Here is a 27,013-nt window from a genome sequence, read left to right on the forward strand (position 1 = left end):
ATATTTTGCTGGACTGGTTTTTTTTGACACCATGTCCCATTTGAAGCCCCCCTGATGCACCCCTAGAGTAGAAACTCCAAAAAAGTGACCCCATTTTAGAAACTACGGGATAGGGTGGCAGTTTTGTTGGTACTAGTTTAGGGTACATATGATTTTTGGTTGCTCTATATTACACTTTTTGTGCGGCAAGGTAACAAGAAATAGCTTTTTTGGCACCGTTTTTTTTTTGTTATTTACAACATTTATCTGACAGGTTAGATCATGTGGTAATTTTATAGAGCAGGTTGTCACGGACGCGGAGATACCTAATATGTATACAATTTTTTTTATTTATGTAAGTTTTACACAATGATTTCATTTTTAAAACCAAAAAAATGTTTTAGTGTCTCCATAGTCTAAGAGCCATAGTTTTTTCAGTTTTTGGGCGATTATCTTAAGTAGGGTCTCACTTTTTGCGGGATGAGATGACGGTTTGATTGGCATCTATTTTGGGGTGCATATGACTTTTTGATTGCTTGCTATTACACTTTTTGTGACGTAAGATGACAAAAAATGGCTTTTTTTACACCGTTTTTATTTTTATTTTTTTACGGTGGTCATCTGAGGGGTTAGATCATGTGATATTTTTATAGAGCCGGGCGATACGGACGCGGCGATACCTAATATGTATACTTTTTTTTTATTTATGTAAGTTTTACACAATGATTTCATTTTTGAAACAAAAAAATCATGTTTTAGTGTTTCCATAGTCTAAGAGCCATATTTTTTTCAGTTTTTGGGCGATTATCTTCGGTAGGGTATGATTTTTGCGGGATGAGATGATGGTTTGATTGTTACAATTTTGGCGTACATGCGACTTTTTTGATCACTTTTATTACCTTTTTTGGGAAGTAAGGTGGGCAAAATTTCAATTTCATCATAGTTTTTTTTTTTTTATGGTGTTCACCGTTCGGGTAAAGTAACATGACCGTTTTATAGATCAGGTCGTTACGGACGCGGCGATACCAAACATGTGTAGGGAATTTTATTTTTTTCATTTTTTATCAGTGATAAATGTGTTTTTTGATTTTTACTTTTTTTTCACTTTTATTCACTTTTTTTTGACCCAGACCCACTTGGTTCTTGAAGATCCAGTGGGTCTGATGTCTGTATAATACAGTACAGTACAATATATATTGTTCTGTACTGTATTTTACTTACACTGAACAGATCTATGCCTTTCAGCACAGATCTGTTCAGCACCATGGACAGCAGGACGCCTGAGAGGCGTCCTGTTGCCATGGGAACCTTCCCCGTCTGCTCAGTACTGCTCAGAACTTCGCAGACGGGGAAGGGTAAGGAGGGGATCTCTCGGGGGGCTCTCTGGGGACTCTCTCCCTCCCCATCGGGGGGCTGCAAAGGCACAGCAGCCCCCCGATGGGAGAGGGAGGGAGCTCCCTGCGCTGTTAACCTTTTCCATACAGCGGTCCGTACAGATGTCAGCCGTTTATACCAGGGTGCCAGCAATGTGCTGGCACCCTGGTATCCCCACTAGACACCAACGATTATACAAGGGGAGGCGATCGCGATCCCGCCTGCTGCACCGCCCGCCTCCCGCACCGCCCACATCGCCCGCAACCCTCCCCCTGCACCTCCCGCCACCATAAAAATAATTTGGGGGTGCAGGGGGGGGTGAATAAAACTTTTTTTTTAGGCATATAAAGTTTCTGATCCCCGCGGTCAGGGACCGCGGGGACCAGAAACTTCAGAAATCGCAGCAAACCGCAGGTCTGAATTGACCTGCGGTTTGCCGCTATCGCCGACATGGGGGGGTCACGGGCCCCCCCCCCGCGCATTTAGCCTAGGTGCCTGCTCAATGATTTGAGCAGGCACCGGGCTCCGATCACTGCCAGCCGCACGGCAGTGATCGAAAATACACAGGGCGTACATGTACGCCCTGTGTCCTTAAGTACCAGGGCACAAGGGCGTACCTGTACGCCCTATGTCCTTAAGAGGTTAAAACAGGTAACTGCACCGCTAGTCAGCAAAGATATTTTTTCTTTTTCCACTAATACACGCAAAAAAGGGCTTTAAAACAGATAACTGCATTGCTGAGTGGCAAGGATATTTTTCCTTTTTCCACTAATACATGCAAAAAAGGGCTTTAAAACAAATAACTGCACCTCTGAGCGGCAACGATATTTTTCCTTTTTCCACAAATACTCGCAAAAAAGGGCTTTAAAACGGATAACTGCACTGCTGAGCAGCAAATATATTTTACTTACTTTTTCCACTAATACACGACAAAAAGGGCTGTAATTTTTGCACGTTACCACACAACGGCTAATAAGCCCTTTGCATCGCACTAGGGCAAATAAAATGTATAAATATTTCCTTGTAATAACCCCTGCTAATGCCTGTATCAAACAGCACTTGCACCCTAATAAAAATGTTTTGATGTAATTACAGAGCTGTATAATGACAATTTGGATCTCCAGTCAGTGCTGCAAGGTGTAATAGGAATGTTCCTATTACCCAGGCTGTTACCTCCCCAAATGAACCCTGTTCAACAGAAATGCTGTGGATTGATTCCTCCCTATCCTTTCCCTGCACCTTAAATAATCTTTCCCTGCACTTGTAAATCGTTTTTTGTTTTTTTAGCACAATGACGTTTTTTCTATCACTGTCTCTAGCACCTGCAGACGTCTCTCCCTGCACTAAGTACACTTGTAAAGGGCAGAATCTAAGATCGCTGCCACTATTTATATTGCTGTGACATCACAGGGCTGGCTGCTGATTGGCTGCATGCATGGCATTGTGAGTGATCCCGCCTTCCCAGAGTTCCTTGCCCCATGTCCTCACACATGCAACAGCTATTTTAGAAAAAAATGTGATTCGTTACCACGAAGCGTGAGGAAATTCGCTCATCTCTAATGGCCACGTTCATCTCCTTCGGCGGCTTACACTGCCACAGGCGATTTTACCCCCAACACTATGCACTGACTGAATACTACTGCCACTGCCTTCGTGAACCTGTGCACCGCTACTTCCCAGAGAGGTAGGCTCCTGCGAAGCGACTGGTCTACCCCGTGCACATTTGACTCCTGACCTCCCACTACTGCCACTCTGCTGACTCCTGGCCACGCTAGTGACTTGCTGGCTTACGGGCAAGCTGCCACCCTCTTCTCGTCGATAATGAAGCCTCGTCGTCAACCAGCTCCCAAGTGCGATCAGCTACATCATTATCATCGAGTACTGTCTGCACGTCACTGATGTCCTCCTCAACCATCTCTGGGTCAGGAGCCTCACCGCTCGCATCACCAGCTCCCATGCCACTCTCCTTATCACTACTTGCCCACCTACCGCAGGAAGCAAAGGATGTCTTCTCCAGTTCTTGACTAGGCAGTAGCTGCTGACTGTCCTCTAGAAGCTCTTCTTCGCTGAAAAGTAGAGCCGAGCCTACGGCATATAATACTTCTCCTGATGAGGGAACTGAAAATTACAGAGGAAGGTTCAGGACAGGTGGGGGCACAGGGCCTGCTCCCGGGCCATGCCAACGAAGCGTCGTGCCAGAGGAACCCACCGACTCTTGGCTGGAGGTGTCTGATGTCACTTGGGACTAAGTGCATGACCGAGTCAACCATTCAAGAACCGCTGGTTTGCTGGTCAAGACACGACCGCTAGATGACACAAAGAGCTCAGTCCTCTCACTGCGACTCATGCTGCCACGCCCCCTAAGGGTCCATTCAAAAGTCTGTAGAATGTGTCCGCACCCATTCCGCAATTATCCGGAGTGAGTGCGGACCCATTCATTCTCTATGGGGCAGGAATGGATGCGGACAACACACATTGTGCTGTCCGCATCCGAATTTCTGGAGTGCGGCCCCGAACTTCCGGTCCGCGGCTCCGTAAAAATTGCGGACAAGTATAGACAGTTCTATGGGGGTGTCGGCTGGGTGTATTGAGGATCCTCAATACACTATGGACATGTGAATGGACCCTTACTCTGCCTGCGCCAGAAACATTTATGCCTCTGCCACTCCCCTGTGCAGGGCCTGGCACTTCTCTGTCTGACAAACTGTTAGATGAAATAATCAAATGTTAGATCAAAAATATTTTTTTTCGCCACTAATACACGGCAAACAGGGCTTTAGAATATATCACTGCACAGCTGCACGGCAATTAGGCCCTATTTTTTTCAACTTTTACACAACACAAAAGGTTTTACAACAGATAAGTGCAACTATAAACGGCGAATATATTTTTATTTCACCACTAATACAGGGCTTTAGAATATATCAATGCACCGCTGAACGGCAATTAGGCCCTAATTTTTTTAAACTTTTAAAAACTTTTACACAATACCAAAGGCTGGGTGCCATGCTGAACAGCGAATATACAGTGGGATGTGAAAGTTTGGGCAACCTTGTTAATCGTCATGATTTTCCTGTATAAATCATTGGTTGTTACGATAAAAAATGTCAGTTAAATATATCATATAGGAGACACACACAGTGATATTTGAGAAGTGAAATGAAGTTTATTGGATTTACAGAAAGTTTGCTATAATTGTTTAAACAAAATTAGGCAGGTGCATAAATTTGGGCACTGTTGTCATTTTATTGATTCCAAAACCTTTAGAACTAATTATTGGAACTCAAATTGGCTTGGTAAGCACAGTGACCCCTGACCTACATACACAGGTGAATCCAATTATGAGAAAAAGTATTTAAGGGGGTCAATTGTAAGTTTCCCTCCTCTTTTAATTTTCTCTGAAGAGTAGCAACATGGGGGTCTCAAAACAACTCTCAAATGACCTGAAGACAAAGATTGTTCACCATCATGGTTTAGGGGAAGGATACAGAAAGCTGTCTCAGAGATTTCAGCCTTCTGTTTCCACAGTTAGGAACATATTGAGGAAATGGAAGACCACAGGCTCAGTTCAAGTTAAGGCTCGAAGTGGCAGACCAAGAAAAATCTCGGATAGACAGAAGCGACGAATGGTGAGAACAGTCAGAGTCAACCCACAGACCAGCACCAAAGACCTACAACATCATCTTGCTGCAGATGGAGTCACTGTGCATCGTTCAACCATTCGGCGCACTTTACACAAGGAGATGCTGTATGCGAGAGTGATGCAGAGGAAGCCTTTTCTCCGCCCACAGCACATAAAATGCCGCTTGAGGTGGGCTAAAGCACATTTGGACAAGCCAGCTTAATTTTGGAATAAGGTGCTGTGGAATGATGAAACTAAAATTGAGTTATTTGGCCATAACATGGGGCGTTATGCATGGAGGAAAAAGAACACAGCATTCCAAGAAAAACACCTGCTACCTACAGTAAAATATGGTGGTGGTTCCATCATGCTGTGGGGCTGTGTGGCCAGTGCAGGGACTGGGAATCTTGTCAAAGTTGAGGGACGCATGGATTCCACTCAGTATCAGCAGATTCTGGAGACCAATGTCCAGGAATCAGTGACAAAGCTGAAGCTGCGCCGGGGCTGGATCTTTCAACAAGACAACGACCCTAAACACTGCTCAAAATCCACTAAGGCATTTATGCAGAGGAACAAGTACAACGTTCTGGAATGGCCATCTCAGTCCCCAGACCTGAATATAATTGAAAATATGTGGTGTGACTTAAAGAGAGCTGTCCATGCTCAAACCTGAATGAACTAAAGATGTTTTGTAAAGAGGAATGGTCCAAAATACCTTCAACCAGAATCCAGACTCTCATTGGAACCTACAGGAAACATTTAGAGGCTGTAATTTCTGCAAAAGGAGGATCTACTAAATATTGATTTCATTTCTTTTTTGTGGTGCCCAAATTTATGCACCTGCCTAATTTTGTTTAAACAATTATAGCACACTTTCTGTAAATCCAATAAACTTAATTTCACTTCTCAAATATCACTGTGTGTGTCTCCTATATGATATATTTAACTGACATTTTTTATCGTAACAACCAACGATTTATACAGGAAAATCATGAAGATTAACAAGGTTGCCCAAACTTTCGCATCCCACTGTATATATATATTTTTTTTTTTTGCAAAATTTTTTTATTAGAAGAAAAGCAGACAATTATTACCATACAAAAATTGATCCACAACATTGGTACTTTCCCTCTTTCCCCCCCATTTAACCGCCTCCGGACCGCCTAACGCAGGATCGAGTTACGGAGGCGGCAGCTGCAGGCAGAGTCACGCATATACGCGTCATCTCGCGAGACGCGAGATTTCGGTCAAAGCGTCAGTTAGCGCCCAGCCCACTGCACCGCAGTCACTTATTCGCTGATTAGCGTATTCGCTAATCAGCATTTGTACTTTTATAGTATCTGTAAGTGATCAAAACTGATCACAGTCAGATCTATAATTGTATTAGTGTCACCTTAGTTCACCCTCCACCCAAAACGCAGTGTTTGCCCGATCAGGCCTGATCGGTCGCCCACACGTGAGTTCACCCACGCCCGCCCCGCCGCAGTGACAAAAAATTATAATTTTTTTGATCACTGCACAATCACTTTACAAGCGCTGCGGCGATAAAAAAAATCAGTTTTGATATTTTTTATCAATCGCAGCGTCCTCCGGTACTTCGCTAGCCTCCAATTTGTAAGACAGGCTTGCTTTTTTTCTTGGGTAGTCTCAGGGAATACCCCTAAATTTAGTAGTTCAAATGTCAAACAGGGGGTATTCTTCTGAAGAGGCCTACAGGCTTTGACCCAGTCGGATGAGGAATGGGAACCCTCATCTGATGAATCTAGCGGGTCAGAATATGAACCTGTAGAAAAAAGTGGCAGTCTGACCCAAAGTTCGGACGAGGAGGTTGAGGTCCCTGATAGCACCAGGCGTACCCGGCCCCTTGTTGCTAGACCACAGGTTGCGCAGGGTCCGCTTCAAGAGCAGCAGAGTGGGGCTGGCGCTGTCGGATCACGTGGTGAGGCATACACCAGCAGCGCAGCCCTCCCTGGACCTAGTACCAGCACTGCCGTACAACATGGTGAAGTGGCGAGCACCAGAAGGGCAGTTGAAGCTGGTACGGTGGCACAAGCAATAGTTACCCCGTCGCAGCCACCGCACAGACAGGCCCGTAGAGCCCCTAGAGTCCCTGAGGTGCTGGCAAACCCTGATTGGCAGTCCCCAACTTCTACAGCTGTAGACGAGTCCCATATACATTTTACCGTGCGCCTTGGCTTCAAAGAATACATCCCAAGCAAGCGCGCCCGGTATGGGGTCAAATTGTATGAGCTCTGTGAAAGGGCCACAGGCTATACCCACGAATTTCGGATGTATGAGGGAAAAGATCAGACCCTGGAGCCGGTCGGTTGCCCTGACTACCTGGGGAGCAGTGGGAAGACAGTCTGGGACTTGGTGTCACCCTTATTTGGCAAGGGGTACCATCTTTATGTGGACAATTTTTACACAAGTGTGCCCCTCTTCAGGCATTTGTTCCTAGAACAGATTGGCTGCCGTGGCACAGTGCGACCTAGTCGCCGTGGCTTCCCCCAACGGCTCGTTACCACCCGTCTTGCAAGGGGGGAGAGGGCTGCCTTGCGTAACGAAGAACTGCTCGCGGTGAAATGGAGAGACAAGCGTGACGTTTACATGCTCTCCTCCATTCACGCAGACACGACAATACAAATTGAACGGGCAACCAGTGTCATTGAAAAGCCCCTCTCAGTCCACGACTATAATGCGCTCATTGGAGGGGTGGACTTCAATGACCAGATGTTGGCTCCCTATTTAGTTTCCCGACGCACCAGACGCTGGTATAAGAAGGTGTCTGTATATTTGATTCAATTGGCGATGTACAATAGTTTTGTTCTCTACAGTAAGGCTGGGAGAACGGGATCCTTCCTCAAATTTCAGGAAGAGATCATCGCGGACCTCCTTTATCCAGGAGGGTCCGTGGCCCCAACCACCAGTGTAGTGAGCCATCTACACGAGCGACATTTCCCCAATGTCGTTGCTGGTACCTCAACCCAACCGTCACCCTGGAAAAGATGTTGTGTCTGTAGCAGGAGTGGAATAAAGCGTGACACCCGCTATTTCTGTCCTGACTGCCTTGACCACCCTGCCCTATGCTTAGGGGAGTGTTTCCGGAAGTACCACACACAGGTACACTTAGCATAGGGATTGCATCTCACAGGACAGGCACACAGGGCTATTAGGGCCCTTACACTCACAGATGCTGCAAACCTCTCCTTTCACCTGGGATAAAGTGCATAATGTACTTCGCCACATCTTTGGGCGATTTGCGCTTTGCACATTGTCCCATGGGGAAGGAGAGGTTTGCCCTATAAAGGTAAAAAAAAAAAACAAAAAAAAAAAAACACCGGTAAGCAAAAAAGTTAACGTTCAGTTCAAAAAGTTAAATAAAGTTTATATGTTCCGTTCAAATGTTATTATAAAGTTAATAAACTTATTGCGTTGCGGCCTGGTTTTTTCTTTTTTTTTTTTTACCTTTCAGGTGGACCAACTGATCGACTAGTTGCAGCACTGATGTGCATTCTGACAGAAGCATTGCGCTGCTGTCAGATTACACAAAAGTCAGTGTATGCGGCGCTGAAAGACGAGATTTCTCCTCTGCAGTAAAAGATACGTTTGCCGAGGCATATGAGCTGAGGAGGCGGCGGTGTTCATATACTTTGGCAAACACTTTGTATATAAAAAAATATAAAAAAATCCTGGCAATGATTTATTCATCCACATCGATTGATGTGAATGGAGAAATCGGGTTTGCCAGGGCATACGAGCTAAGTGGGTATGGATGTTGGGCGGAGCTCCTATGTCCTGGCAGACGCCTTTCCCCTCCTTTTTTTTTGGCAGAGATTTTTTCATCCACATTGATCGATGCGAATGAAGAAATCTGTGCCGTTCATTTTTTCTTTCAGCCCAGAGGCTAAACGGAAAAAAAAAAATCTCATTAACCGTATGCTCAATATAAGGAGAATAGCAGAAACTCCTAATGCTGGCCATACATGTAATGATTGTGGAGACCCTCAAATGCCAGGGCAGTACAAACACCTCACAAATGACCCCATTTTGGAAAGAAGACACCCCAAGGTATTCACTGAGGGGAATATTGAGTCCATGAAAGATTGAAATTTTTGTCCCAAGTTAGCGGAAAGGGAGACTTTGTGAGAAAAAACTAAAAAAAATCAATTTCCGCTAACTTGTGCCAAAAAAGAAAAAAATTCTATGAACTCTCCATGCCCCTCATTAAATACCTTGGGGTGTCTTCTTTCCAAAATGGGGTCACATGTGGGGTATTTATACTGCCCTGGCATTTTAGGGGCCCTAAAGCGTGAGAAGAAGTCTGGGATCCAAATGTCTAAAAATGCCCTCCTAAAAGGAATGTGGGCCCCTTTGCGCATTTAGACTGCAAAAAAAGTGTCACACATCTGGTATCGCCGTACTCAGGAGAAGTTGGGGAATGTGTTTTGGGGTGTCATTTTACATATACCCATGCTCGGTGAGAGAAATATCTCGGCAAAAGACAAATTTTCCCATTTTTTTTATACAAAGTTGGCATTTGACCAAGATATTTATCTCACCCAGCATGGGTATATGTAAAATGACACCCCAAAACACATTGCCCAACTTCTCCTGCGTACGGAGATACCACATGTGTGACACTTTTTTGCAGCCTAGGTGGGCAAAGGGGCCCACATTCCAAAGAGCACCTTTAGGATTTCACAGGTCATTTTTTACACATTTTGATTTCAAACTACTTACCACACATTAGGGCCCCTAGAATGCCAGGGCAGTATAACTACCCCACAAGTGACCCCATTTTGGAAAGAAGACACCCCAAGGTATTCTGTGAGGGGCATGGCGAGTTCCTAGAATTTTTTATTTTTTGTCACAAGTTAGCGGAATATGATGATTTTTCTTTTTTTTTTTTTACAAAGTCTCATATTCCACTAACTTGACAAAAAATATAAACTTCCATGAACTCACTATGCCCCTCACGAAATACCTTGGAGTGTCTTTTTTCCAAAATGGGGTCACTTGTGGGGTAGTTATACTGCCCTGGCATTCTAGGGGCCCTAATGTGTGGTAAGTAGTTTGAAATCAAAATGTGTAAAAAATGACCTGTGAAATCCTAAAGGTGCTCTTTGGAATGTGGGCCCCTTTGCCCACCTAGGCTGCAAAAAAGTGTCACACATGTGGTATCTCCGTACTCAGGAGAAGTTGGGCAATGTGTTTTGGGGTGTCATTTTACATATACCCATGCTGGGTGAGATAAATATCTTGGTCAAATGCCAACTTTGTATAAAAAAATGGGAAAAGTTGTCTTTTGCCGAGATATTTCTCTCACCCAGCATGGGTATATGTAAAATGACACCCCAAAACACATTGCCCAACTTCTCCTGAGGACGGCAATACCAGATGTGTGACACTTTTTTGCAGCCTAGGTGCGCAAAGGGGCCCACATTCCAAAGAGCACCTTTAGGATTTCACAGGTCATTTTTTACACATTTTGATTTCAAACTACTTACCACACATTAGGGCCCCTAGAATGCCAGGGCAGTATAACTACCCCACAAGTGACCCCATTTTGGAAAGAAGACACCCCAAGGTATTTCATGATGGGCATAGTGAGTTCATGGAAGTTTTTATTTTTTGTCACAAGTTAGTGGAATATGAGACTTTGTAAGGAAAAAAATAATAATAAATCATCATTTTCGGCTAACTTGTGACAAAAAATAAAAAGTTCTATGAACTCACTATGCCCATCAGCGAATACCTTAGGGTGTCTACTTTCCGAAATGGGGTCATTTGTGGGGGTTTTATACTGTCTGGGCATTGTAGAACCTCAGGAAACATGACAGGTGCTCAGAAAGTCAGAGCTGCTTCAAAAAGCGGAAATTCACATTTTTGTACCATAGTTTGTAAACGCTATAACTTTTACCCAAACCATTTTTTTTTACCCAAACATTTTTTTTTTATCAAAGACATGTAGAAAAATAAATTTAGAGAAAAATTTATATATAGATGTCGTTTTTTAAAAAAAAAATTACAACTGAAAGTGAAAAATGTCATTTTTTTGCAAAAATTTCATTAAATTTCGATTAATAACAAAAAAAGTAAAAATGTCAGCAGCAATGAAATACCACCAAATGAAAGCTCTATTAGTGAGAAGAAAAGGAGGTAAAATTCATTTGGGTGGTAAGTTGCATGACCGAGCAATAAACGGTGAAAGTAGTGTAGTGCAGAAGTGTAAAAAGTGGCCTGGTCATTAAGGGTGTTTAAGCTAGGGGTGCTGAGGTGGTTAAAGGGGTTGTCCAGGTTCAGAGCGGAACCCGGACATAACTCAATTTTCACCCCTGCAGCCCCCCTGACTTGAGTATTGGAGCAGTTCATGCTCTTATGCTCTCCTTTGCTCTGCACTAAATCGCGCAGGTCAAAGGCATTTTAAGGAGATCTGGTGACGTACCGGGGCTCTCCATGGGGTTGCCAGGAAGCCCGATGACATCACCGGCACTGATGGGCGGGATTTAGTACGGCTAGGGAAGCGCAAATGCCCGCCCATCAGAGTCGGTGACGTCGCCGGCAGTGTTTTATTGAAAACAAAAGAGACCTTGACCTGCGCAATTTAGCTCCGATGCTAGCCTCAGGGGGGCTTCCTGGGTGAAAATAAAGGTATGTCCGTGTTCAGCTCTGAACCCAGAAAACCCCTTTAATCCCCTCCCCATTGCGATGCATCTCATTTCCCCTCCATCAACAGACGGAAACCGGATGCCAATGAGGGGAAGGCAGGGAATCTTAAGACTTCAAAATTCCTTATATTCTATTCCATTTCTCCTCTGTATTCCTTTGCCTATATAGAATATTTTTGTATCTCTTGATCTTATTAATCAAATTTAGCCAGGTAGATATGGTAGGAGTTTTTCGTGAAAACCAGGCCTTGTAGTAAAGAGTCTGTCCATAAACATTAATTTAATTAACAGATTATTTTTATACTGATAGCAATTTACTAAGGAAAGATCGTCAAGTATCAAACATTGTTCTGTGAACGGAATCACAACTTAAAATTTTTGGGTGGTGTAATTATTAATTGCCCTCCAATATTCTAATAATTCTCTACAGGACCAGAACATGTGTAAATAATCAGCTCCAGGTGAATCACACCAGTGGAAAATTCAAAGTGTTTCTCAAACCACATTTGTTAAGCCAAACTAGTGTAACATATATTCTATGTAAAATATTAAATTGAACCACCACATGATTGAAATTGTGAGACACTAGTCTTAAGTTAGCGAATATATTTTCCCACCCACCTAATTGAATCGTTAAACAGTCCACTCCCCAACCCCTTTGTCCAGTGGAGCTTGTATTATTAAATAGTGCTTCCAATAACAATTTATACACTTGAGAAGCCCCAGATTTCCCATCAGATCATTCAAAGGTGTAGAAGTGTCTCTCAAACAAAAAATTCCCCTGTAAACTGGAAAGTGCCGAACGTAACTGAAAATACCTAAACCACGATAAATTATTATTTCCCAACACCTGTTCAATGTATAAAATATTGTTTCTTTGCCAATACTTATCCCCGTCTAAATTATTTAGTTCCTGTAGGCATTCATTATTCCAAAGGGGCATGCAACAAAGGAATCCCTTTATTCAAAACCACCCTTAAATGATGTTCCACACTTTTCTGAACAGCTTCCTAGACTCTCTATAGTCATGTTGAATAATGGATAATCGGCCGGACTCTAATAATGTAAACATATTATTATATAATAAATTCCTAACCAAGGTCTGACGGTTTTTCCCATTGGCAAAGAAACTGTAGCTGTGCGGCTATAAAATAGCCCTTAAAATATGGAAGGTTCAAATCTCCCTGTTCAATAGGTTTGTAAAAGTATTCCATCTTTAATATTACCTGCTTTCTTCCCCAAAGTAAATCCTTGATAAGTTACTAAGGACATAAAGGAGTTGAGGTAATATCATCAGCTTCACTAGAGATATTCTATCAGCTCTAGGTAAGGGGAGTTGAACCATACCATAACTTTTGACCTCAATTTACTGTGGCATGAGAGTTGTCTTTGACCAATTGATATCTAGGCCCGAGATACCACCAAAGAGGTTAACTATTTGAAAACAGCATATCATCTGCATATAGAGAAATACGATCATCTAGTCTTGATAACCCAAACCCTTCAACTCTGGAATCTTGCCTAACCCTGGCAGCAAGAAACTCAATATAATTATCAAATAATAGTAGAGAGAGTGGGCATCCCTGTCGGGTACCCCTACTCAAAGGGAAAGTCTTTGTCAAACTCCGGTTGATGTTCAATCTGGCCATAGGGGAGTTATACAAGAGTTTAATCATATTTATAAATCTACAGGGAGTGCAGAATTATTAGGCAAGTTGTATTTTTGAGGATTAATTTTATTATTGAACAACAACCATGTTCTCAATGAACCCAAAAAACTCATTAATATCAAAGCTGAATATTTTTGGAAGTAGTTTTTAGTTTGTTTTTAGTTTTAGCTATTTTAGGGGGATATCTGTGTGTGCAGGTGACTATTACTGTGCATAATTATTAGGCAACTTAACAAAAAACAAATATATACCCATTTCAATTATTTATTTTTACCAGTGAAACCAATATAACATCTCAACATTCACAAATATACATTTCTGACATTCAAAAACAAAACAAAAACAAATCAGTGACCAATATAGCCACCTTTCTTTGCAAGGACACTCAAAAGCCTGCCATCCATGGATTCTGTCAGTGTTTTGATATGTTCACCATCAACATTGCGTGCAGCAGCAACCACAGCCTCCCAGACACTGTTCAGAGAGGTGTACTGTTTTCCCTCCTTGTAAATCTCACATTTGATGATGGACCACAGGTTCTCAATGGGGTTCAGATCAGGTGAACAAGGAGGCCATGTCATTAGATTTTCTTCTTTTATACCCTTTCTTGCCAGCCACGCTGTGGAGTACTTGGACGCGTGTGATGGAGCATTGTCCTGCATGAAAATCATGTTTTTCTTGAAGGATGGAGACTTCTTCCTGTACCACTGCTTGAAGAAGGTGTCTTCCAGAAACTGGCAGTAGGACTGGGAGTTGAGCTTGACTCCATCCTCAACCCGAAAAGGCCCCACAAGCTCATCTTTGATGATACCAGCCCAAACCAGTACTCCACCTCCACCTTGCTGGCGTCTGAGTCGGACTGGAGCTCTCTGCCCTTTACCAATCCAGCCACGGGCCCATCCATCTGGCCCATCAAGACTCACTCTCATTTCATCAGTCCATAAAACCTTAGAAAAATCAGTCTTGAGATATTTCTTGGCCCAGTCTTGACGTTTCAGCTTGTGTGTCTTGTTCAGTGGTGGTCGTCTTTCAGCCTTTCTTACCTTGGCCATGTCTCTGAGTATTGCACACCTTGTGCTTTTGGGCACTCCAGTGATGTTGCAGCTCTGAAATATGGCCAAACTGGTGGCAAGTGGCATCTTGGCAGCTGCACGCTTGACTTTTCTCAGTTCATGGGCAGTTATTTTGCGCCTTGGTTTTTCCACACGCTTTTTGCGACCCTGTTGACTATTTTGAATGAAACGCTTGATTGTTCGATGATCACGCTTCAGAAGCTTTGCAATATTAAGAGTGCTGCATCCCTCTGCAAGATATCTCACTATTTTTGACTTTTCTGAGCCTGTCAAGTCCTTCTTTTCACCCATTTTGTCAAAGTAAAGGAAGTTGCCTAATAATTATGCACACCTGATATAGGGTGTTGATGTCATTAGACCACACCCCTTCTCATTACAGAGATGCACATCACCTAATATGCTTAATTGGTAGTAGGCTTTCGAGCCTATACAGCTTGGAGTAAGACAACATGCATAAAGAGGATGATGTGGTCAAAATACTCATTTGCCTAATAATTCTGTACAGGGTGTAGTATCAAATCACATTCTCCTTAAAACCCTCCAGAGGAATTCCCACTCCACCGTGTCAAACGCCTTGGAGGCGTCTAGAGACAGAATGGAGTGGGAATCCCCCCCGAAAGACTGTATGTTTGCATATAGCCAATGCAAATTATAATGGGTACCTTTGTTGGGAATAAACCCATTCTGATTGGGATATATAATTGAGGAAATAACCTTAGATAACCTAGTGGTCAAAATCCTTGAAAAGAGCTTCATATCTGTATTTAATAGAGAGATTGGCCTATATAATCCCATGTCCAAGGGGTCCTTGCCATTTTTTTATATTAATATTATTACAGCCTCTGTCATTGATTCTGGAAGCCTGTCCCACCCAATGATCCAATGAACACCTCCGAAAGGCGAAGAAAAATCACCTCCCTGTATTTACGGTAAAATTCATATGGGAATCCATTGGACCTGGGGGAGGAGTTTCCAGAACATGCCCTCAAAGCTGCCTCAAGCTCCTTAAGGGACAAATCTGCATCTAGGGATTCTCTTTGGATGTCTGTAAAAGTCGGAAGGGAGATAGAATCCAAAAATTGGTCCATATCTTCGTCTCGAATGGTCGTATCTGAATCGTATAAATCCAAAAAATGCTTCAAAAAGATTTCCTTAAAGGGGTTATCCCATCTTAGACAATGGGGGCATATCGCTAGGATATGCCCCTATTGTCTGATAGGTCCGGGTCCCACCTCTGGAACCCTTACCTACAAGGAGAACGGAGCGGAGAAAGTGGAGGAGGGCACACTGCGCATGCGCAGCCGCCCTCCATTCATTTCTATGGAGCCGCTGAAAATAGCCGAGCAGTGGCTCGGCTATTTCCGCCGACCCAATAAAAATGAATGGGAGTGGTGGCCGTACATGCGTGGTGCGCTCCCTTTCACTTCAATGTGAGAGGTGGGGAGCTGCGCCTGGCGGTGGACGGACCCCGGGAAACCCGGGGTCCTCCAGCGACAACTCTACCCGGCTCCGTTCTCCTTGTAGGTGCAGGTCCCAGAGGTGGGACCAGCACCAATCAGACAATGGGAGCATATCCTAGCGATATGCACCCATTGTCTAAGATGGTATAACCCCTTTAACACAATCTAAATATCCAGTAATTATACCCTCGGGTAAGAGAAGGCTATCTCTTTTTTGGTTCCTGATTAGAGATCACCCTTGCCAAAAGTTTACCTGGTCTTCCCGATACTGAAAAGTATTTTTGTCCCTTGAAGAAGAGCCTTTGCTGGGCCTTATCCAAGAAAAAATCTGAATACAACTTACTTGCGTTCTGCATAATTTTTATTATACTCACAGAAATAAAATGATTTTTCAGCATATTAATACAGCAATAGTCTGTACAGCAATTGTCTTTCGTGCGAAAGACTATTGCTGTATTAATATGCTGAAAAATAATTTTATTTCTGTGAGTATAATAAAACAGAATGTTTTAACTGTGCCGGAGGTACTCTCACTATTGTGCAGCTTATGACATCTTGCAGAGGAGCTTACGATGATCCAGCATAGAGGTGTGGGTGAGTCTTTCAATCTGCATAGAAGCATACTGCGATTCAATCTAAGGGTGTTTGTCTTGAGCCAGATAAAGAGAATACCTGCATTTGAGGAAAAAGCTCTGTGTGAATGAGGAGTAGCGCAGTCCCACTATACTGACACAGTGAAATACAAGCTGGAAATACTGCAATAATATTCTGGGTTTGAAAAAACACCCATTTTTGGCAAAACCCTATATCTGTGGCCTTTGCTGCATTTGTCACTGTGAAATACAAGTGTTAGATTGTGCTGTTATATTCTGTTATTAAAAAAACACCCACTTTGGGCAAGATAATAAATTTGCGGCCTTTGCTGCATTTGTCACAGTGAAATACAAGCTTGAAATACTGAAATTATATCCTGGGTTTAAAAAAAACTGTGATTTTTGGCAATATACTAAATTTGCGGTTTTTACTGCATTTGTCACAGTGAAATACAAGCTTGAAATACTTAAATTATATTCTGGTTTTAAAAAAGCACCCATTTTTTGCAATACCCTACATCTGGTGCCTTTGCTGCATTTGTCACATTGAAATACAAGCTTGAAATACTGCAATAATATTATGGGTTTAAAAAATCACCCATTTTTCGCAATACCCTACATCTGGGCCTTTGCTGCATTTGTCACTGTGAAATATAAGCTTGAAATACTGCAATTATATTCTGGGTTTTAAAAAAAATGCCATTTTTGGCAATATACAAAATTTGCGGTTTTTACTGCATTTGTCACAGTGAAATACAAGCTTGAAATACTGCAATAATATTCTGGGTTTAAAAAACACCCATTTTTGGCAATATCCTACATCTGTGGCCTTTGCTGCATTTGTTACAGTGAAATACAAGTGTTAGATAGTGCTGTTATATTCTGTTATTAAAAAAACAACCATTTTGGGCAAGATAATAAATTTGCGGTCTTTGCTGCATTTGTCACAGTGAAATACAAGCGTCTCCTTGTAGGTGCGGGTCCCAGAGGTGGGACCCGCACCTATCAGACAATGGGAGCATATCCTAACCACCCATTTTGGGAAAGATAATGCATTTGCTGCATATGCTGCATTTGTGACAGTCAAATACAAACTTTAAATACTACTGTTATATTCTGGGTTTAAAAAACACCCATTTTTGGCAATATCCTACATCTGGGGCCTTTGCTGAATTTGTCACAGTGAAATACAAGCTTGAAATACTGCAATAATATTCTGGGTTAAAAAAAACACCCATTATTTGCAATACCCTACACCTGTTGCCTTTGCTGCATTTGTCACAGTGAAATACAAGCTTAAAATACTGCAATAATATTTGGGGTTTAAAAAAACACCCTTTTTTTTTTTAGCAATACCCCACATCTGTGGCCTTTGCTGCATTTGTTACAGTGAAATACATGTGTTAGATAGTGCTGTTATATTCTGTTATAAAAAAAACACCCATTTTGGGCAAGATAATAAATTTGCGGCCTTTGCTGCATTTGTCACAGTGAAATACAAGTGTTAGATAGTGCTGTTATATTCTGCTATTAAAAAAACTCACATTTTGGGAAAGTTAATAAATTTGCAGCCTTTGCTGCATTTGTCACAGTGAGATACAAGCTTGAAATACTGCAATTATATTCAGGGTTTAAAAAAACACCTATTATTTGCAATACCCTACACCTGGTGCCTTTGCTGCATTTGTCACATTGAAATACAAGCTTGAAATACTGCAATAATATTCTGGGTTTAAAAAAACACCCATTTTTCGCAATACCCTACATCTGGGCCTTTGCTGCATTTGTCACTGTGAAATATAAGCTTGAAATACTGCAATTATATTCTGGGTTTTAAAAAAACTGCCATTTTTGGCAATATACAAAATTTGCAGTTTTTACTGCATTTGTCACAGTGAAATACAAGCTTGAAATACTGCAATAATATTCTGGGTTTAAAAAACACCCATTTTTGGCAATATCCTACATCTGTGGCCTTTGCTGCATTTGTTACAGTGAAATACAAGTGTTAGATAGTGCTGTTATATTCTGTTATTAAAAAAACAACCATTTTGGGCAAGATAATAAATTTGCGGTCTTTGCTGCATTTGTCACAGTGAAATACAAGCGTCTCCTTGTAGGTGCGGGTCCCAGAGGTGGGACCCGCACCTATCAGACAATGGGAGCATATCCTAACCACCCATTTTGGGAAAGATAATGCATTTGCTGCATATGCTGCATTTGTGACAGTCAAATACAAACTTTAAATACTACTGTTATATTCTGGGTTTAAAAAACACCCATTTTTGGCAATATCCTACATCTGGGGCCTTTGCTGAATTTGTCACAGTGAAATACAAGCTTGAAATACTGCAATAATATTCTGGGTTAAAAAAAACACCCATTATTTGCAATACCCTACACCTGTTGCCTTTGCTGCATTTGTCACAGTGAAATACAAGCTTAAAATACTGCAATAATATTTGGGGTTTAAAAAAACACCCTTTTTTTTTAGCAATACCCCACATCTGTGGCCTTTGCTGCATTTGTTACAGTGAAATACATGTGTTAGATAGTGCTGTTATATTCTGTTATAAAAAAAACACCCATTTTGGGCAAGATAATAAATTTGCGGCCTTTGCTGCATTTGTCACAGTGAAATACAAGTGTTAGATAGTGCTGTTATATTCTGCTATTAAAAAAACACACATTTTGGGAAAGTTAATAAATTTGCAGCCTTTGCTGCATTTGTCACAGTGAGATACAAGCTTGAAATACTGCAATTATATTCAGGGTTTAAAAAAACACCTATTATTTGCAATACCCTACACCTGGTGCCTTTGCTGCATTTGTCACATTGAAATACAAGCTTGAAATACTGCAATAATATTCTGGGTTTAAAAAAACACCCATTTTTCGCAATACCCTACATCTGGGCCTTTGCTGCATTTGTCACTGTGAAATATAAGCTTGAAATACTGCAATTATATTCTGGGTTTTAAAAAAACTGCCATTTTTGGCAATATACAAAATTTGCAGTTTTTACTGCATTTGTCACAGTGAAATACAAGCTGGAAATACTGCAATAATATTCTGGGTTTGAAAAAACACCCATTTTTGGCAAAACCCTATATCTGTGGCCTTTGCTGCATTTGTCACTGTGAAATACAAGTGTTAGATTGTGCTGTTATATTCTGTTATTAAAAAAACACCCACTTTGGGCAAGATAATAAATTTGCGGCCTTTGCTGCATTTGTCACAGTGAAATACAAGCTTGAAATACTGAAATTATATCCTGGGTTTAAAAAAAACTGTGATTTTTGGCAATATACTAAATTTGCGGTTTTTACTGCATTTGTCACAGTGAAATACAAGCTTGAAATACTTAAATTATATTCTGGTTTTAAAAAAGCACCCATTTTTTGCAATACCCTACATCTGGTGCCTTTGCTGCATTTGTCACATTGAAATACAAGCTTGAAATACTGCAATAATATTATGGGTTTAAAAAATCACCCATTTTTCGCAATACCCTACATCTGGGCCTTTGCTGCATTTGTCACTGTGAAATATAAGCTTGAAATACTGCAATTATATTCTGGGTTTTAAAAAAAATGCCATTTTTGGCAATATACAAAATTTGCGGTTTTTACTGCATTTGTCACAGTGAAATACAAGCTTGAAATACTGCAATAATATTCTGGGTTTAAAAAACACCCATTTTTGGCAATATCCTACATCTGTAGCCTTTGCTGCATTTGTTACAGTGAAATACAAGTGTTAGATAGTGCTGTTATATTCTGTTATTAAAAAAACAACCATTTTGGGCAAGATAATAAATTTGCGGTCTTTGCTGCATTTGTCACAGTGAAATACAAGCGTCTCCTTGTAGGTGCGGGTCCCAGAGGTGGGACCCGCACCTATCAGACAATGGGAGCATATCGTAACCACCCATTTTGGGAAAGATAATGCATTTGCTGCATATGCTGCATTTGTGACAGTCAAATACAAACTTTAAATACTACTGTTATATTCTGGGTTTAAAAAACACCCATTTTTGGCAATATCCTACATCTGGGGCCTTTGCTGAATTTGTCACAGTGAAATACAAGCTTGAAATACTGCAATAATATTCTGGGTTAAAAAAAACACCCATTATTTGCAATACCCTACACCTGTTGCCTTTGCTGCATTTGTCACAGTGAAATACAAGCTTAAAATACTGCAATAATATTTGGGGTTTAAAAAAACACCCTTTTTTTTTAGCAATACCCCACATCTGTGGCCTTTGCTGCATTTGTTACAGTGAAATACATGTGTTAGATAGTGCTGTTATATTCTGTTATAAAAAAAACACCCATTTTGGGCAAGATAATAAATTTGTGGCCTTTGCTGCATTTGTCACAGTGAAATACAAGTGTTAGATAGTGCTGTTATATTCTGCTATTAAAAAAACACACATTTTGGGAAAGTTAATAAATTTGCAGCCTTTGCTGCATTTGTCACAGTGAGATACAAGCTTGAAATACTGCAATTATATTCAGGGTTTAAAAAAACACCTATTATTTGCAATACCCTACACCTGGTGCCTTTGCTGCATTTGTCACATTGAAATACAAGCTTGAAATACTGCAATAATATTCTGGGTTTAAAAAAACACCCATTTTTCGCAATACCCTACATCTGGGCCTTTGCTGCATTTGTCACTGTGAAATATAAGCTTGAAATACTGCAATTCTATTCTGGGTTTTAAAAAAACTGCCATTTTGGGCAATATACAAAATTTGCAGTTTTTACTGCATTTGTCACAGTGAAATACAAGCTTGAAATACTGCAATAATATTCTGGGTTTAAAAAACACCCATTTTTGGCAATATCCTACATCTGTGGCCTTTGCTGCATTTGTTACAGTGAAATACAAGTGTTAGATAGTGCTGTTGTATTCTGTTATTAAAAAAACAACCATTTTGGGCAAGATAATAAATTTGCGGTCTTTGCTGCATTTGTCACAGTGAAATACAAGCGTCTCCTTGTAGGTGCGGGTCCCAGAGGTGGGACCCGCACCTATCAGACAATGGGAGCATATCGTAACCACCCATTTTGGGAAAGATAATGCATTTGCTGCATATGCTGCATTTGTGACAGTCAAATACAAACTTTAAATACTACTGTTATATTCTGGGTTTAAAAAACACCCATTTTTGGCAATATCCTACATCTGTGGCCTTTGCTGCATTTGTTACAGTGAAATACAAGTGTTAGATAGTGCTGTTGTATTCTGTTATTAAAAAAACAACCATTTTGGGCAAGATAATAAATTTGCGGTCTTTGCTGCATTTGTCACAGTGAAATACAAGCGTCTCCTTGTAGGTGCGGGTCCCAGAGGTGGGACCCGCACCTATCAGACAATGGGAGCATATCGTAACCACCCATTTTGGGAAAGATAATGCATTTGCTGCATATGCTGCATTTGTGACAGTCAAATACAAACTTTAAATACTACTGTTATATTCTGGGTTTAAAAAACACCCATTTTTGGCAATATCCTACATCTGGGGCCTTTGCTGCATTTGTCACAGTGAAATACAAGCTTAAAATACTGCAATAATATTTGGGGTTTAAAAAAACACCCTTTTTTTTTAGCAATACCCCACATCTGTGGCCTTTGCTGCATTTGTTACAGTGAAATACATGTGTTAGATAGTGCTGTTATATTCTGTTATAAAAAAAACACCCATTTTGGGCAAGATAATAAATTTGCGGCCTTTGCTGCATTTGTCACAGTGAAATACAAGTGTTAGATAGTGCTGTTATATTCTGCTATTAAAAAAACACACATTTTGGGAAAGTTAATAAATTTGCAGCCTTTGCTGCATTTGTCACAGTGAAATACAAGCGTTAGATAGTGCTGTTATATTCTATTTTTTTTTTAAAAAACACCCATTTTGGGCAAGTTAATAAATTTGCAGTTTTTACTGCATTTGTCACAGTGAAATACAAGCTTGAAATACTGCAATTATATTCTGGGTTTAAAAAAACACCAATTTTTGGCAATACCCGACATCTGTGGCCTTTGCTGCATTTGTCACAGTGATATACAAGTGTTATAGTGCTGTTATATTCTAGTATTAAAAAAACACCCATTTTGGGCAAGATAATACATTTGCGGACTTTGTTGCATTTGTCACAGTGAAATACAAGTGTTAGATACTGCTGTTATATTCTGTTATTAAAATAACACCTATTTTGGGCAAGTTAATACATTTGCGGCCTTTGCTGCATTTGTCACAGTGAAATACAAGCTTGACATACTGCAATTATATTCTGGGTTTTAAAAAACACCCATTTTTGGAAATATCCCACATCTGTGGCCTTTGCTGCATTTGTCACAGTGATATACAAGTGTTATAGTGCTGTTATATTGTAGTATTAAAACAAACACCCATTTTGGGCAAGATAATACGTTTGCGGCCTTTGTTTCATTTTTCACAGTGAAATACAAGCTTGAAATACTGCATTTATATTCTGGTTTAAAAAAACACCCATTATTTGCAATACCCTGCATCTGTTGCCTTTGCTGCATTTGTCACAGTGAAATACAAGTTAGAAATACTGCAATTATATTCAGGGTTTAAAAAAACACCCATTATTTGCAATACCCTACACATGTTGCCTTTGCTGCATTTGTCACAGTGAAATACAAGCTTGAACTACTGCAATAATATTTTGGGTTTAAAAAAACACCAATTTTTGGCAATACCCTACATGTGTGGTCTTTGCTGCATTTGTCACAGTGAAATACAAGTGTTAGATAGTGCTGTTATATTTTGGTATTAAAAAAAAACACCCATTTTGGGCAAGATAATAATTTTGTGGCCATTTCTGCTTTCTGACAGTCCAATACAAGTGTTGTATACTGCTGTTACATTTTTGTTTAACAAAAACACCCATTTTGGGAAAAATAATACATTTGCGGCCTTTGCTGCATTTGTCACAGTCAAATACAACCAGTCAATACTGCAGTTACATTGTTGGTTGACAAATTAACAGTTTTTAGGAACGTGAAGTAATTGTATAAAATTCGCCTGTCACACTGTTGTGTGATCTCAAGAAATTTTTCATCTTTATGAGACCGGCACTACCTTACTTTCAGTGAAATTAATTGTTGACTATTGGCGGTTATATTGTCGCCTGACAAAAACTATGTGTTAGTTTGGTGGGTGAACGCATAGAAGGAGGAGAGCGTCAAATAAGGGACGTGGCCCCGGTCGTGGTGCTGCTGGTGGAGCTCCTGTTGCAGGGAGAGGACGTGGTCGATCTGTGCCAGCTACACGCACAAGTGAAACACCTTCCTCGGGTGCGAGTAGGTGACAGAACCTTCAGGGTTATTTGGTTGGGCCTAATGCGGCTCTACGAATGGTGAGGCCAGAACAAGAACAGGCGATAGTAGATTGGGTTGCTGACAGTGCCTCCAGTTCCTTCACAATGTCTCCTACCCATTCTCCTGGAGAAAGATCAGAGTTGGCACCTGCAGCTGATTTCCATCAGTCTTTCACCTCAACCCCTTTCAAATCAGCCAAGCAGTCTGAGCCCCAAGTCATGCAGCAGTCTCTTCTGCTTTTTGATGACTCTGCTAGCAGAGTTTCCCAGGGCCATCCACATAGCCCTGCCCCAGAAGTGGAAGAGATTGAGTGCACCAATGCCCAACCACTTATGTTTCAAGATGAGTACATGGGATGACCGCAGTAGAACGTCTCGGATGATGACGAAACACAGGTGCCAACTGCTGTGGCTTTCTGCAGTGTGCAGACTGACAAGTAGGGCAGGGGTAAAGACTGGGTGGAAGATGATGTGGAGGATGATGAGGTCCTCGACCCCACATGGAATCAAGGTAGTGACCTGTGTAGTTCGGAAGAAAAGGCGGTGGTCGCACAGAGCCACCAGCAAAGCAGACCAGGGTGCAAAATTGGAGCGGCCATCCAATAGACAGACACATTAAGTCGTGCCCAGCCGCCACTACTTTTCTAGGTGAGCCATCCCTCTCTGCACAACCAAGTGGGGGACAAAATCAGGTGTGCACTGAACAATGCCATCTGTGGCAAGGTCCACCTAACTACGGATACGTAGACCAGTAAGCACGGTCAGGGGCGTTATATCTCCCTAATAGCACACTGGGTAAATGCAGTGGCGGCTGGGCCTGAGGCGGATAGCAGTTTGGCGCATGTCCTTCCACCACCGAGGATTGCAGGGTGCTTCAGTTTGCCTCCTGTTGCTTCCTCTTCCTCTTCCTACTCCGCTTCCTCATCCTCTACCGCCTCCTCATCCGGTCAGCGTAACACATTCACCACCAACTTGAGAACAGCCAGGGGTAAACAACAGCAGTCAGTTTTAAAACGTATCTGTTTGGGGGAAAAACCCCACACCGCGCAGGATCTGTGGACGGGCATGGAACAACAGACCAATGAGTGGTTGGTGCCAGTGAGCCTCAATCCCGACCTGGTGGTGCGCGATAATGGGCAAAATCTTGTAGCAACTCTGGGCTTAGCCGGTTTGACGCACATTCCTTGCCTGGCGCATGTGCGGAATTTGGTGGTGCAGGGGCTCCTTAAAAATTACCCCGATATGTCAGTGCTGCTCCAGAAAATGCGGTCCGTCTGTGCTTGCTTTCGACGTTCTCACCCTGCTGCTGCTCACCTGTCAGTGCTGCAGCGTAACTTCGGCCTTCCCGCTCACCGCCTCATATGCGACATGCCCACAAGGTGGAACTCCACCTTGCACATGCTGGCCAGACTGTGCGAGCAGCAGCAAGCAATGGTGTAGTTTCAGCTGCAGCACGCATGGCTTAATCACTCTGCGGAACAGCACCACTTCACCACCAATGACTGGGCCTCCATGCGAGACCTGTGTGCCTTGTTGCGCTGTCTCGTGTACTCCACCAACATGGACAGTGCCGATGACGCCGTTCTCAGCGTTACCATCCCACTTTTATGCCTCCTTGAAAAAACGCTTCGGGCGATGATAAAAGATAAAGTGGCAAAGGAGGAGGAGGAAGAGGGATCATTTCGTAGGGTTTCCGGCCAGTCATTCGCAAGTTGCTCCGAGGGTGGGTTCCTGCACCCAGAAACGCCAGGTGCACTATTGTCCAGCCAGGGCACAGTTCTGGAGGATGACGAGGAGGAGATGGAGGAGGAAGAACCATGTTCACAACAGGGTGGCACCCAAACCAGCTCATGGCTATCACTGCTGCATGGCTGGGGGGATACAGAGGACACAGATGATACACCTCCCACAGAGGACAGCTTTTTGTTGCCTCTGGGCAGCCTCGCACACATGAGCGATTACATGATGCAGTGTCTCCGCAACTACCGCCGAGTTGCCCACATTCTAACTTGTGCTGATTACTGGTTGGCCACGCTGCTGGATCCCCGTTACAAGGACAACGTACCATCCTTAATTCCGTCACTGGAGCGTGATCGTAAGATGCGCGAGTACAAGCCCACACTGGTAGTCGCGGTGCTGGTGGCATTCCCACCTGACAGCGGGGGCACAGTGGAAGCACAAGGCGAAGGCAGAGGATGAGGAAGAGGTCGCCAACGCAGCTGGGGCACCACCAGCACCTCAGAAGGCAGGGTTAGCATGTCCGAAATGTGGAAAAGCTTTGTCAGCATGCCACAACAACCAGCACCACCAGCTGATATGGAAGCTCTTAGCAGGAGGCAGCATTTCCGCAACATGGTGGAGCAGTATGTGTGCACACACCTACAAGTACTGACTGATGGGTCTGCCCACTTCAACTTCTGGGTTTCCAAATTGGGCACATGGCCTGAGCTTGCCCTTTACGCCTTGGAGGTGCTGGCTTGCCCTGCAGCCAGTGCATTGTCTGAAAGTGTGTTTAGCACGGCAGGGGCAGTTATCACTAGGGATGAGCGAACCCGAACTGTATAGTTCGGGTTCGTACCGAATTTTGGGGTGTCCGTGACACGGAAACGAACCCGAACATTTTCGTAAAAGTCTGTGTTCGGGTTCAGTGTTTGGCGCTTTCTTGGCGCTTTTTGAAAGGCTGCAAAGCAGCCAATCAACAAGCGTCATACTACTTGCCCCAAGAGGCCATCACAGCATTGCCTACTATTGGCATGGCTGTGATTGGCCAGTGCAGCATGTGACCCAGCCTCTATATAAGCTTGGGTCACGTTGCGCTGCACGTCACTCTGCTGATTGAAGCATAGGGAGAGGTTGCAGCTGCGACGTTAGGGCGAGATTAGGCAGTGATTAACTCCTCCAAAAGACTTCATTCTGTGATCGATCTGCAGCTGTGGATCATTGAAGTGCTAGTATTGACTTGCTCACTTTTTTGAGGCTGCCCAGAGCGTTTTTAGATCACTTTTTTTCTGGGGTGATCGGCGGCCATTTTGTGACTTGTGGTGCGCCAGCACAAGCTATCACCAAGTGTATTTAACCATCAATAGTGTGGTTATTTTGTGCTATATCCTACATCAGCTGCAGGCTGAGCCTGTGTCACCGAAGTGCATTTAACCATCAACAGTCTGGTTATTTTTTGGCCATATACTACATCAGCTGCAGGCTGAGCCTGTGTC

The sequence above is a fragment of the Bufo bufo genome, chromosome 4 (genome assembly GCF_905171765.1).
Source record: "Bufo bufo chromosome 4, aBufBuf1.1, whole genome shotgun sequence".
NCBI classification, from domain to species: Eukaryota; Metazoa; Chordata; class Amphibia; order Anura; family Bufonidae; genus Bufo; species Bufo bufo.